This window comes from Haemaphysalis longicornis, unplaced genomic scaffold, assembly GCF_048455015.1.
Source record: "Haemaphysalis longicornis isolate Haplotype H1 unplaced genomic scaffold, Haemaphysalis longicornis Haplotype H1 scaffold_2, whole genome shotgun sequence".
Classification (NCBI taxonomy): domain Eukaryota; kingdom Metazoa; phylum Arthropoda; class Arachnida; order Ixodida; family Ixodidae; genus Haemaphysalis; species Haemaphysalis longicornis.
This window is the reverse complement of record NW_027526295.1, coordinates 219,887,610-219,900,710: the sequence shown is the minus strand read 5'-3', so window position 1 is coordinate 219,900,710 and position 13,101 is coordinate 219,887,610. Positions and strand designations below refer to the sequence as shown.

General features: G+C 47.1%; 1 protein-coding gene across 2 annotated transcripts in view; it reads right to left on the bottom strand.

Moving 5' to 3' along the window:
- Tn (tripartite motif containing protein thin) overlaps positions 1-13,101 on the bottom strand; it is a 159,041-nt gene that overhangs the window by 54,378 nt on the left and 91,562 nt on the right. The window contains exon 1 of one of the 2 annotated variants that reach the window (XM_077699415.1): positions 2,473-2,759. The exons of the other annotated variant lie outside the window; for it this stretch is intronic. The gene's annotated coding sequence lies outside the window, so the exon portion shown is untranslated. Of the gene's footprint in view, positions 1-2,472; positions 2,760-13,101 lie in introns of those variants that run through there. 2 annotated transcript variants of the gene reach the window in all.

Genomic DNA, 13,101 nt, shown 5'->3' with positions numbered 1-13,101 from the left:
TTCCTTCCCATACCAGTCACGACTACTATCCTCGGCATCACGAGGAAGGAGCATGTTCCTCCTCCCGCCCTAATGTTCTTCGCTCTGGACTATATTTCACGATAATACAAAGACCACACTCATGTGTACTTTGATGGGTCGGCGTCATACACATCGTCCACTATCGGGGCCTCGATACCGCAAAAACGCACCACCGTTAGTACTATGCTCAGTCACAAAACATCAACTACGGCTACAGAACCTGCAACTCTGATGGTGGATTTCGCTCACATAATCAAGCAGCCCACACGAGAGTTGGCTATCTTCACAGACTCCAGTGATGCACTTCAACTTCTAGCCTCTTCAGTATTCATTGAAGTTTTCTCTCTTTCTCTCTCTCTCAACTTCTAGCGTCATTTCCAATAGACCAGCTTGTTTGACATACCCGCCCTACATCTCCAAGCTCTACAGGCGCCCCAATCTCATAGCAGTACAGTGGATTCCGGCCGATTGAGTGATAACTGGCAATGTTAAGGCGGACATTGCTGCATCCATTGCGCATAATCATCGTGCATCGGCAATATCCATACCGTTCTCCAGGAAAGATGCATCGGCCCTTGCATCTAGCGTGGTATGAAACATGCAGCGAGCAATTCGGTATGACGTATCACGTCATTACGTGCCGCTAACATCCATTGATCCAAACAGCAATTTCAAAATGCCACCACGACTCTCCAAGCGGGTAGAAGCAATTCTAGATCGCATGCGGTCGAAGGTCGCATACACGCGCAACTTCCTCTTTAAGATGAAATGAACTACGTCGCCACTTTGTCCACACTGCGATGTGCGAGAAACCCTCCAGCACCTGCTCTGTGAACGTGCTCGATTTAATGCGCAAAGAGTGTCCCTCGCAGTGCCTTTGAGATTTCCGCTTTCCGTGGGCATTCAACTAAAGGACGTTTTATGACAGGGGCATGTCCCAAACGTGCTTTACGGGCTAGAAAAGCTCTGATAGAGTACCTGCAACACACAGGTCTAGAACAGTCTCTGTAAATAACTCAGCGTCTCTGTGCGCCTCAAGTTCTTCAACTTCATCGCCATCATCTTCATCACGTCATCAACTAACGTAGCAAGTTAGGCGTTTTAGCCCGAGTAACATCACCAGACATCATTAAAGATCGTTCTCTCTCTCACACACAACATGGTATGGAGTTCTGTCTGGTCTGGTAGAAATAACACCACCAGAAACCACTAAGGGTAAACTATACTTGTCCAACCATACTGGTAATCCTCCCAGGAACTCATGATGGTGACGATTATGATGCTCAAACGTTACATAGCGTAGTTTCATATTAAGCCCATTTTATTAAAATTTGATTAAACACGCAGGCCGCCGATTACCGCAGCGAACTTTTTCTTTCGTAGTTGTTCGTCATGTGTATCACTTCAATTCTACAGCAGACTATATTTCGAATGATTACAAATCCTTACTTAAGTTCATATTGAATACAAATCCTTACGTAAGTTCAATTAAGTTCATGTTAATTTTGATTACCCCTCGATCTTGGCAGATTTGCATGAATTAGCTGTTTATCAAGGATTTTCTTGCTTTTTTGTACTTCTTATTCTTTCTTTTTTAGGCCTGTATTTTATAAAAGTTCATGGTAGCTCGCAACACATACGCAAATTATTTAGCTATTGTCTGATAACCCGTTCACTTAATAAAGCTGAATGATATCCTATATCTGTCCACCTACATCTTTGCATAACAACAGCAAGAAGGGCTGCAAACTTAACCCCTGCTCGACAATGTATTTTGACGAGAACGTTAACACTTAAAGGCGCTATTCAAACCCCTAGAATACAGCAGCCCTTTTTACAACTATAGATGATGAGAACGCCTGTAACAAACCAAAAAAAATAACATCTGCTCCGGTGAAAGGGCAGCTGTAATTTTGTGAAGGGTCTGAGCACCACGCTGTTGGGCGCTTCGACCAGCTTCAGACTAAAGGACCAGGTGGCCCGGGCAAAGAACGTTCGAGCAACAGATCGATTTCCTAACTTTTCTGGTTTCCCTCCCTACGGCCGCTCGACGAAGTGGACGCTTATAAAAAGGAGGCTTTCAAGCTTATAAAAAATATCTATATCCTTCTCTTTATCCTCTCTCTCTCTCTCTCTCTCTCTCTCTCTCTCTCTCTCTCTCTCTCTCTCTCTCTCTCGAGATGCTTTGAAAGCGCTTTGAACAGCTTTAAGCCAGACCTCGAACAGTGTGCAAATGCTGCGGCACCTGCACACGTCAACGGTATTTTGCAACATCTTTGCAACCATTGATAAGGCGATTCAAAATTTCGAAACAGAGCTGGACGGGGCCAGTGTTGGCACATGGTGCCCGGACGCCCCGCCTGGAGAAAAGAGTGCTGTCATTTCCCAGAAGACCGGCTGACGCGCCAGACAGCGGCCCGATTAGACCAGAACGACAAAGGGGCCACTCACGACATGCTTCAGCTCCTCGGAGATTCTCGGTGACATCTGGGCATTCTCTGCGACTGTTTCCAGGACCGAGAAAGTCGGACGCATTTGAACGATGAGGAAAAATTACCAGACACGTTGCTTGTTCCTTCCTTTCCTTTTTTTCTTTCTCTGGGGAAAGAATCAATCTGCTGTCCCGCTCAGCGTCTACTGCCTTGCATATGCGGGGAACATAACTCGTTTGGTTATAAGTGGTGTCCATTCAGATGGACTTGAAACAAAAATCGGACATGGTCAAAATAGCAGTATCACACGCGTTCAATAGCGCCCGCGACTGGCGCCCGCTATCGACGAGCTGAGGCCGGTCAACAAAGCGTTTGCCACGTTTTCTGCGACGACAGCTCGCCGCGTGTGTCGACACCACCCCTGCTTACGCGCGGCGACCCCGGTGCGAAGCCACGGGCCCGCACCATTGAAACTTTTCGTTTAAGCAAACAACCTCCAGGGTAGAAAGCGCGAGGAGGTCCAGACGAGGGGTTCGCTTTCGCCAAGGAAGCGGCGGCGACCGATGGCGGAGCGTTCTTCTTGGAGACACAGAAGCGAGAAGAGGCGACGCACGCTGGTTTCCTGTGACGCCACGTGCTCTTTTGCTTTTGCACGATGACGTCGAAGCTTAAAACGGCACCCCTCGGGGTTGGGTGCCCGCGGCAATCGCAAGGTCGCGAGTTCCTCCCGCGCCCGTGATTGTTTGGGTCTTTTTCGCCACCTCCGGCTAGCGTGGGATGCCGACGCACCCTTCGAGGACGCCTTCGCGCCTTGGATGAGGAGGATGAAGAGCAAAACGGGGACCGCCTAAAAGCTGCGCCAGCCAGTGCAGGATGGCAGTCATGAAGGCAAATGTTAGAGGCATACCTGAGGCCGCTTGAAACTGGGAAGACAAAACGTGCGACGGTGTCCCGACCACCCTCGCGGAGCAGTTTCGACACGAGCAGCCAACTCTTCCCATTATTTTTTTCCCCTTCGTTTCTTCGCCTTCCGCTGTTTTTCTCGCTCCGTGCCAGGAGACGATTGACGTCAACAAAATGGTCCGCCCGTATGGCGCACCGCTGGTGTCTTCGATGTGTGCAAACGACGCTCTCGGCGATACCAAGGACGCAGTTGCGCTCGAGCCACCCTCTTTCTTTTGCCGCACCGTGCTGGCAAGGCACTCTTGGACCGTTAACAAGATTAGTGACTTGCACGTACGCGCCCTGAAGTGTTTTCGTGCCATAGACTTATCGAACGCGTTAGAGACAGCATTGGCGTCTCCGGTAGGGAAACTATTGGACAAGGGAAAACTTGTATAAGGCATAGAAAGATGGGTGAGGGCGTAACAAGCTCGTGAAATAAATAAAGTACTGAAGGCGGGGAGCTAGGGGGTACTCGTACAAAGACTTCTCATGTCGATCTAAGTTATAGCTCAACCTGAGAAATCATTAAACGGCTGTGAAACTTCTCGCTCACAGAGATGCGTTATCTTAACTGAACTTGACAGCGCACCGAAAGCGAGTCCATAAGGCATATGACAGTATGGGCAACCAAAAAGGGCGCAAGAACAATAGTGACACTGAAAATGGCATTCAGGTAACTGGAAAATATCTGTACAGAGTTGTTTATTATTACCAGCCTACAATTAATCATTATCTCGGTTAAACGAACGTGCACGAGGCCAGGTTCCGCGCCCTTAGGAAACGAGAGAAAAGCAGTGTTTGGAAATAATATCCCTAACGTCCTACCGCAGGTGCCTTTATGACTCGGTTAATGGCTACTAATATACAAATATTGCTTTGTAATCCTATATTACAAAAGTCAGGTGCGAACGATCGGCCCGCGTGAAGCAGTAAGCCCCAAATATATACTGTAACTGGTGGTGGCTGTCAGTGTAGGCAAACAGTGAACGTTCTAACCAAGGCTTGATTTCGAGGTTTTATGGGACCTATTTGACCGTAACACCTGCAGCGACAAGAATATCACTGCTTCTGATGGAGATTTAATGATGAAAGCTCACGAGGCTCCCGGCCCGCCAGACGAAACTGCTGTTAGATATCGTTATTGCAGAAAGATGAGCATATCAATTAACAAGAAGGTAGGTGGTCGTTTTGTGGGCCGGGGAAGAAAAGGTCTGTAGAGAAACCGTAAGGACTAGCGCGAAACTAAACGGTGACTGCAATAGCAACGCAGAAAGAACCGCGGACGTAACCAACTGTGCCGAATACGCCGCGCTCCTCTTGCTTTGCGGAAACGACGAATCATCGCTACGCGAACACTTTTCAAGCGAGGGAGCGTTAAAGGGGCCCTGCAACCATTTTTTTCAACGTTTTTTTGAAATCTTAAATGCTTGCAGAACGTAGTCGCCCAGCACACCCAGCACTTAGATTAGGGGGTCGCAAAGTACCTCAGCCAAAAAGTATTACTCTATGCCCATCAGATAACTTGGAAACTCGCTCAAAAGATTTTTCTCTCTTTGCCGGTCTTGACGTTCTTCAGCAGCCCGAATAACGTCATTTAGGCCATGTAGCAACTGTTGGCCGGTCTTCCTTCAGTTGCAGCAATGAGCGCCTTTCGATAGCAACTTTAAAAACAAAGCCACAAGTACAAAGCAGAAACGGAAGGCGTATCTGGTGCGACGAGCAAATCACGCTCTGCCGCCCCGTGCTGGCGATAACTGTAGCTTTCGCGGTGCTTCCGGACGCGAAGGCAAGAGTGAAAGCGTTTGTCGAACGTGTTGCACGGTCCCTTTAAAGGACAACGCATGCGCGTTCCGCGTGCGTGGTGGCCTCGTGGGCCCGCTGGTGTCGCGGCAAGCTTTCTAAAGGTCAGGCGCACTCTATCGCTGCCTGCTATTTCCGTAAACATGCAAGAGGGTGCGCGCACAGCTGCGAAGTCAAATAACAGTTTTCCTCTCTTACAAGTCAACTACTGTGCGCCAACCTCCTCTACGCAAAAAATACAGAAGTACTGGCCTCGAGAGCCGCGTTTCGATGACGAGAATGGCTTTCACCGTTAAAACACGCCTGGTAAAAAAAGCAGATAAATTTCGCCCAGCAGACTGGCTACTGGGGACGTCAAAGCCGACGTCAATGAAATGGGAGGGAAAAATTGTCAGTGATAAAAATTAGCAGGGATAAACTGACAGTGTGAGAAAAACTGCCCTTTTAAACACATTTTTCTTGTTACAATGCGAGTATATGGGCTGAAACAACTCGGAACACGTCTTAAGCATTCTAGACTTTGCTATAGTAAGGTATACTTATACAATGTTTACAACTCACTTCAGTGTCCCTTGAAAGTAGTTTCTTTCCCCTTGGCGAAAGGCTCACTTTGTTCATCCGAGGCATGATCTATTTCGAGGAAATCGCCGTCCCGGCATCGGCTCAATTGGTTTGCGTGAAAACGTGGCTCCAGTCAGTCATGCAGATATGTTCTCCATTCTCGCTTTTCCCCAAATCGTCTCTCCTTCGCAAATTGTTTTTGGCTCCATCTTCCCCCGAACGCAAAGCTATTTCCGTCTCGTTTCCTTAATGGATTGCTTGAAGGTCATTTGTCGCGTATACATTCACAAATCATCATTACCGCCGATGTCTCGCAAAGTGGTGTCGGAGTCTTCCTCCCTTTTGGCTGCCATTTCCTCCATTAGGTCACCAGGTTAACACTTATTTTTCAGGCAGTATTATTGGTGATAACCCTGGCTCTTCAAAAACTGTACCCAATATTTTTATTTTATTTGCGTCATTCTTCCGACTTATTTTGCTTGTGCCATTGTAACAGCTGAAAAATTCTTTCCCGTTCCTCGCCCCATTTTTCCTCGAAAATTATGAGCTACTTGAAAATGTCTTCGTCGGCGAGTTCTGAAGGCACAAATTCTAAATTGGTGATATGTGCCAAGTGGTACTCATCCCATTTTCTTACCGAGATCTTTCACGAGCCTTGTGGTAGTTCACAGTTACCTCGTAATTATAACCAGGGCAAGGTGGCTATTTTTCATAAAAACAGCTAACACTGTTCTCAGAAAGCTACCGTCCGATTTCACTGACAAGCATTCCCTGCAAACGTTGAGAGCGCATAATACACTCTTCCGATACAGTTTTCTAAAATATTTGATTTTTCAACAATGTCCAGCACGGTGTTGGGAATGATGTAATGTAAAACACGACTTCTCTTTTTTGCTCACGGCCTGTTTGTTAACGCTGTTGCAGTATTTGACACTGGTTGTATTTTTTATTTCGCCGAAGCCTTTGGTACTGAAACCGACGACTCACTAATCCTGAAGCTTATGATTAAATACTGGCCCGAGAGTGCTCTTTTGGGTTAAAGACTTCCTTTCCAACCAAGCCCAAAATCAAAAGGCTAAAGACTACTTATCACCTTCCTGTGCTGTAACATCTGGCGCACTCCGAAAGCCGTTGCTGGGACCAATGGTCTTGCTTGTTTACATTTACGATGTTTAAGATTACATCATTTCCATTGCCATCAAGCTTTTCGCAGACGATTGAGTATTTTATTTGAATAGTACTGAACAGGCTGCCATTTTTAAGTTTTAAAACGATCTTAACAACTTCTCCGGTTGAAGAGGAAAGTGGATTATTAAATTTGCAACTTAACGGTAACAAAAGATAAATCCATGCTAATTTCTTGCATGTACGTATACTACAAATGGCCTATCTTTATCCTACTTACATTCATTCAAGTGCCGCCGAAACAAAAAAGGGCCCATCTCCCCGCGAGGGGGACTCGAGTAAATGCGTCGCATAGGGGGTGGGTGTATTGCGTTAACGTTTAGTGTTTGGGGAGTTGGTGGTAGTGAATGCGTTGTATCAGCAGCTTCTTGACGTAGTTTGAATGAGTCAAGGATATAAGGCGCGTTCGTAGCCTTTCATTCTGTGTCGGTTTTGTGGCGCAGTGGGAAGAGCACCATGTACCTCGCGTTCCGCCCACAGGTAGTGAATGCGTTGTATCAGAAGCTTCTTGACGTAATTTGAATGAGTCAAGGATATAAGGCGCGTTCGTAGCCTCCCATTCTGTGTCGGCTTTGTGGCGCAGTGGGTAGAGCACCATGTACCTTGCGTTCCACCCGCAGGGTCGTGGGATCGAAACCAGGCGCCGGTAAGTATTATTTTTTTTATATAGTGTAGGGGGAGGGGTGCGGACCTGTTGTTGAGAGCGAGGAGGGTAGCGTGATGCGGGAGAGGAGGAGTGGGGGAGAGGGCGCTCTTGCGCGCTGAGCTGTTGCGGACGCACGGCGGACGCTACATGTGAGTTAAAGAAATGGTCTGCATTTAAAAGAGACGTCGACCAGTCCCAACGAAAACGTACTGACGAAACGTCGGTTCGTTTTAGCGTCGGCGTCTCTTTTTTGCTCCGAATGTAACCTCCCGGCCAGGGGGGATTGCGTCATGGTCTCGACTTCATTCAAGTACATCATTGTTAATATTGCAAATAACCTGCGTGGTCACTGTGTCACTAACAATTCCAAGCGCATGCCACGATATTTACGCAGTAATTTCTCATCACCGCCTTTTTCGCTTAAACGGACTTCCTACAAAACCCCTGTACGTTAATAACTCGATTACGCGCGCATCATCTGAGATCCTTTCCAGACCACCCCAACCCTCGCCCTCGAATCAATTCGAAGCCGGGCCGCCTGTTTCGTTTTATAAAAAAAAAACATTTTAATTAAATTATGGGGGTCTTATGCGCCAAAGCTATATCTGGGCCGTAAGCCGCACCGTAGTGTAGTCTCCCGATTAATATTGGCTACCTGGGAATCTTTAACGTGCGCCGAGATCTCGACACGCGGGCGTTGTTCGCTTTTCGCCTCCATCAGAAAAGCGTCCACCGCGAGCGGGTCTGAACCCGCGTCCTTAGACATCAGCAGCACAAGGCCTTGGCCACTGAGCCACTGCGACGGATTTGTTTTGTCTTATTAAACTACTCCGGCAATTCCGATGCAATCGCCATAAAGAAGACCATTCACTCACCTCATTTACATCGTAACGCAAACGTTCCCGGCTCCCACTTCCTAAAATCTTTCACCCCAATCCCATTTTAAAATAACTTCTTTCGACAATTACCCCATATATATTATCCAGTTTGGATAATGGTTTAAAAGTTGTGACGCATTCATTCGAACTAATCTGTATCAGGACTCTTCCTTTTCCGTGACCGGAACCATCTTCCCGCCGACATCGCCTCCATCGCGCACAGAAATAACTTCAAGGCAGTCACGCTGCAATAGTTACTCCAACTCTATTGTTTAGACATTTTTTATTAACCCCACTTCTTCCCGTAATCCCTCCGGGCACTGAAAATGAACAAACAAACAAATAAATAAGTAAGACGCTGAACCGATTGATGGGACGCTGGAAGGAGAAATGTTGGCTTCTCGTCCCCTCCGCCCATCCCTGCCAGCCATCGCCATCGTGTCCCGTTGGCGACCTGGTGATTGATCGTACAGGAAGACAAAGTTCTCCCGCGCCCCAGTGGAAACTCGGCACAAGGGTCGACAAACATGTCCAGGCAGGGACGGCATTGCGAGGTAGCATTTTCAAAATCGCCTTCCCCAACTGACAGCAGGCCCAGTGCGCCGCTCTGCGACTGTGCGCTTTGGAGACGGACGACCACACCGCAGTCCCGGGAGTACATTAGTTCAGCCCAGACGGAGGGAGAACTGCCGCTACGCTCCAGGCCAGATAATCAGGGAACAGGACGAAGTTCGCGGTCGGTGGGCTTCTCATGAGTACGCTACAAAAAAAAAATCTGCAGAAATTCAGAGAATTGTCTACTAATGCGTAGCATTCTTATGCCGCTTGAGTTCTTTACAGCCAAACATGGCTATGAGTAGCGAAAGACGTTGCATTATTTTATTCTTTTTAAGTTTTCTTTTGTTTCTTTTTGCCAGCGGTGTACGTTTATACCATTATATCTATAAGTGCCTCTACTTCTCTAAGTATGATTTTTTTCAAAGATGCACGGCGTACTGCAGATTCGGTGTGTTTACGTTATTTTTATTCGCCTTTCGAGCGTTCTTTTGCGGACTTTCTTTGCTTGTTCTTCTGTTTTGGGCGGACATGGGGAAGATGCATATTTTTTTTATTTTGTCAGATCACTTCTGTTAAAATCTTATTTTTTGCTTTTTTTTTTTTCAAAACTCTGTCCGACCAATTTTCTTCATTTACCCTATTATAACGGTTAAAGGTGGAAATTCTGCTAAATCGGCATTTTTGTGGAAATGCAGAGCTTTACGCGAATTTTTCTCTTTCTCGTTATTTTTTATTTAGTACTTCTGAAGCCTTCTTTTGCCGAATTTTTCGTTTATTCTTCGGATTTGGGGGAAGCTGTGTAAAATGCACATTTCTGATTTTGTCAGATCATTTCTGTTAACACTTTATTTTTTTTTTCCTTTTTCTTATTTTCTTTTTCTTTTTCAAAATTATGTCCGACCGTTTATCCCCATTTGCGTAAATTATAACGATTAAAGGTTCACCTTCCGCCAAACCTGCATTTTTGTGGAAATGCAGGGAAACACGGTCCCAGGAAACACGGTCCCGGCTGCGGGGGCATTCGGAAATAAATGCTACGCATTAAAATAGTGGCCGCGTATCTGCTTGCTTCGCTGCGAATGTCGTAATTATAGCGTTCCACCACCCCTACCCTGTAATCACCTCTACTCTCTCCAACCTCCTTCTCACGCTCTCCCCCAACCTCCCATGACGAATGCAACAGAGTTTCGTTCAATTCAATTTAATTTTCGCACTTTCCCCCTGCTCACGCGCTATCTGTTGGGATAGCCCGCGTCTTTTTTCATTTTCTTTTGTTGTTCTGCTTGGAACAGCAACAGCCAAGGTGTTATCTTTTAAGTGCGGAGCACCTTAGAGTCCCGCCGGTCGCCAAACCTCGTCCGGGGTCACGGTATCTAGCTGCCGTAGTCAGGCGGCGTCACGCACCCAAATAGATGCTTCAAAAAGATCCCCGCTTCCCCTTGTCGGGATCGAACGTTGGTTCCTCGCGTTACGAAGCCGATGTCATTCCCACTGCGCTACAGAGAGACAATTGTTACTCATATGCAAAGAGTTTGGGGTACGTAATCTTTGCTCTGCGCCGTTTCCACGGAGGCTGCCGTTGCCTGGTCGCATATAAGTACACAATAATATAAAATAAGGAACAAATCATAAATTAACGCATTTTAAACCAAAATTACTGAATACTTATTCCAGTGCCTATTTATAGGCACTGGCTGCTGCGCCTTCTGCGAAATTACTTTCGGTATCAACGCCAGGCTGATACTGAAGCTAGTCAATAGAGGGCGCCACAGCCCCTCTGGCGAATCACCTCTCTTCCCTTGACAGCTTTAACGTTGGGTGGAACTGCTTTAATCCTTTATTGTTGGCTTTGAACTAGCCACTATTAGACACCGTACGCGTGTTTTTTTTTTTTTTTTTTGTCGTGAAAACCAATTTTTTCTGTATCCTCAATTAAAAGAACACTTATGTCCACGGTTCTGTACCTACGTTACGTTTGACTCAGATGCGCTTGAGGTTTCCTTTGGGCTGAATAATGTGGACATATATCAGCCATGTCAGCATGTTCGAGTAGTTTAGAACGTTTGTGCCAACATGCATTTCATGTCCGAGTCTTCTTTTTCTTTTTCTTTTGGCGCTCTTTGCCCCAGTTGGCATTGCGCCATTAACATCCAACCATCATCGTCATCTTATTTCACTTTGACCTGGCGGCTGAACAGACAGACAGGCAGTCAGATGGACGGAGGGACAGACAGAAGACAGATAGACCGACCAAAATTTTCGCGTTTATGCAGCCCAAGAAAGTATATCGTCTGCAAAAAGTCTGGCGGAAGGCATTGGAACAGACAACGCGCGTGCCAGCTTCCTCTTTTTCGCTGCAGACGGTGGCGACGAAGACGACGAAAAGGAAAGATCTCGGGAAAAGCGACGTACACAGCTATATGTTATAAAAATAGAGATAAGCCATTCGGTGCAAATCAAGGAGTCATCATCTGACAAAGTACAGGTGCTTAATTAGTCCCTTTTATGAGTTTATAAAAGCGGTGAAAGAAGCGATGATATCTTAAGGGGGTAACCATACAACAGTGTCAAAACCATTCAACGCTACTCCGCGTTAACATAGAGTGACATTATTTCAAAACAAGAAACACAGGTCACTGACGAAGTCAAAAACAAATTGACGTTTCGGGAGCGCTGCGGCTCCCTTGTTCACAATCTGACATTATCAACAAGTGACATTATCAACAAAAAGCTCCCACTTTTCAAGCCGCGCCTCGCGGTTCTCAGCCCCATCTGAAGTTAGTCTTTTCTCCAAGCTGAAGGAAAAGGAACACTGTATCAAAAGGATCCTGTATGCTGGGAAACAAGAGCAAGAGGAAGGGGTGCTCGTCGGGATCTTCGGTGTGCGCAACGGGGAGGCCGTCGGTGTACAAAAGCAATGTGAAGTCGAGCGCGTGGAACACGGATCAAGCCGGACGCCGAGCCCGCAACGCTCAGAGTGTGTGTACCTTAACCGAGCGAATAAAAGAAACTGTTGAGTCACAACATCACGGTCGCCGCCCTCATTTTCCGCGAGTAACCAAGCACAAAGCTCGAATTAGAAGAAGCGGCGTGACACTCCAAGATTGCGATTCCGGGCAAAGCCAAGGCGCCTTCGAGCGGGGCTCGTCTGAGAAGCAACAACCGCAATTGCACAAAGGAAGTCTTTCTGTTTTGCGAGTCGGGGGGAAGGGGTGGAGGGGGGGGGGGGCGCATAGCAGACTCAACGGCAAACCAGTGTCGTTGGCCCATACAGACAATGATGTAATCAACATGCGCGCAGCGATTGCGACCTGTGTGCGGGCGCGTGACGGAATTTCGAAAGTAAATCGGGAGTGTGTTTGCGTAAACTTTGTCGGTTAGAAGCAGCCAAGCGTAACGTGGTTTCTACCGACCCGATGACTACACTATAACTAGTATACCAGACAAAGAAGCACAAGACAGGGCCTGAGAACCTGTCCTGTGTCTCGTCTTGCGTTTGTTTCCTTTATTATGCCTAAATGCATCCAATACCGGCTCGTGTAACGACCTCAATTCAGCGGGTACTGATGGGGCGGTGCCATGGAAAGGGAGAAGGTCCAACTGAGCGAAAAGCGTTTCGATTAACCACGGCTTTCATTTCTTCTCACAGCTTTCTCCCTTTCTGCTAGTAGCATGGAACCTGTGAAAAAAGCTGGCTAGGCCTTTCTACAAATGGCAGCGGTGGCACGCTAACAGTATTGCTGGTGCTCGTGCGGTATGCCACTTTTTGCTACTGAATGTCCGAGTGAGTTTGCAGAGATGTCTCCGTAGGAGCACTGCCGAAAGTGTCAGGTAGCTCGAGCGGCTCGTGTTGCTAGCTCCTCGTAGCGAAACTGAGCTTACGGTAGGAGGAGATTAGTACGTCCCCGCCTGTGGTTGAAGCTTGACTCGTTGGAGTTATTAGAAAGCGTTTCAATGCACGCAGAAGACAGAAGGAGGATAGGGCTGATTGACGAACCCCACCAACTACAGAGTGTCTTATTAATGTGCCCCACTTGTCTCTCGCTCTCCCTCTTTCTTCCTTTCTTTCTTGTGG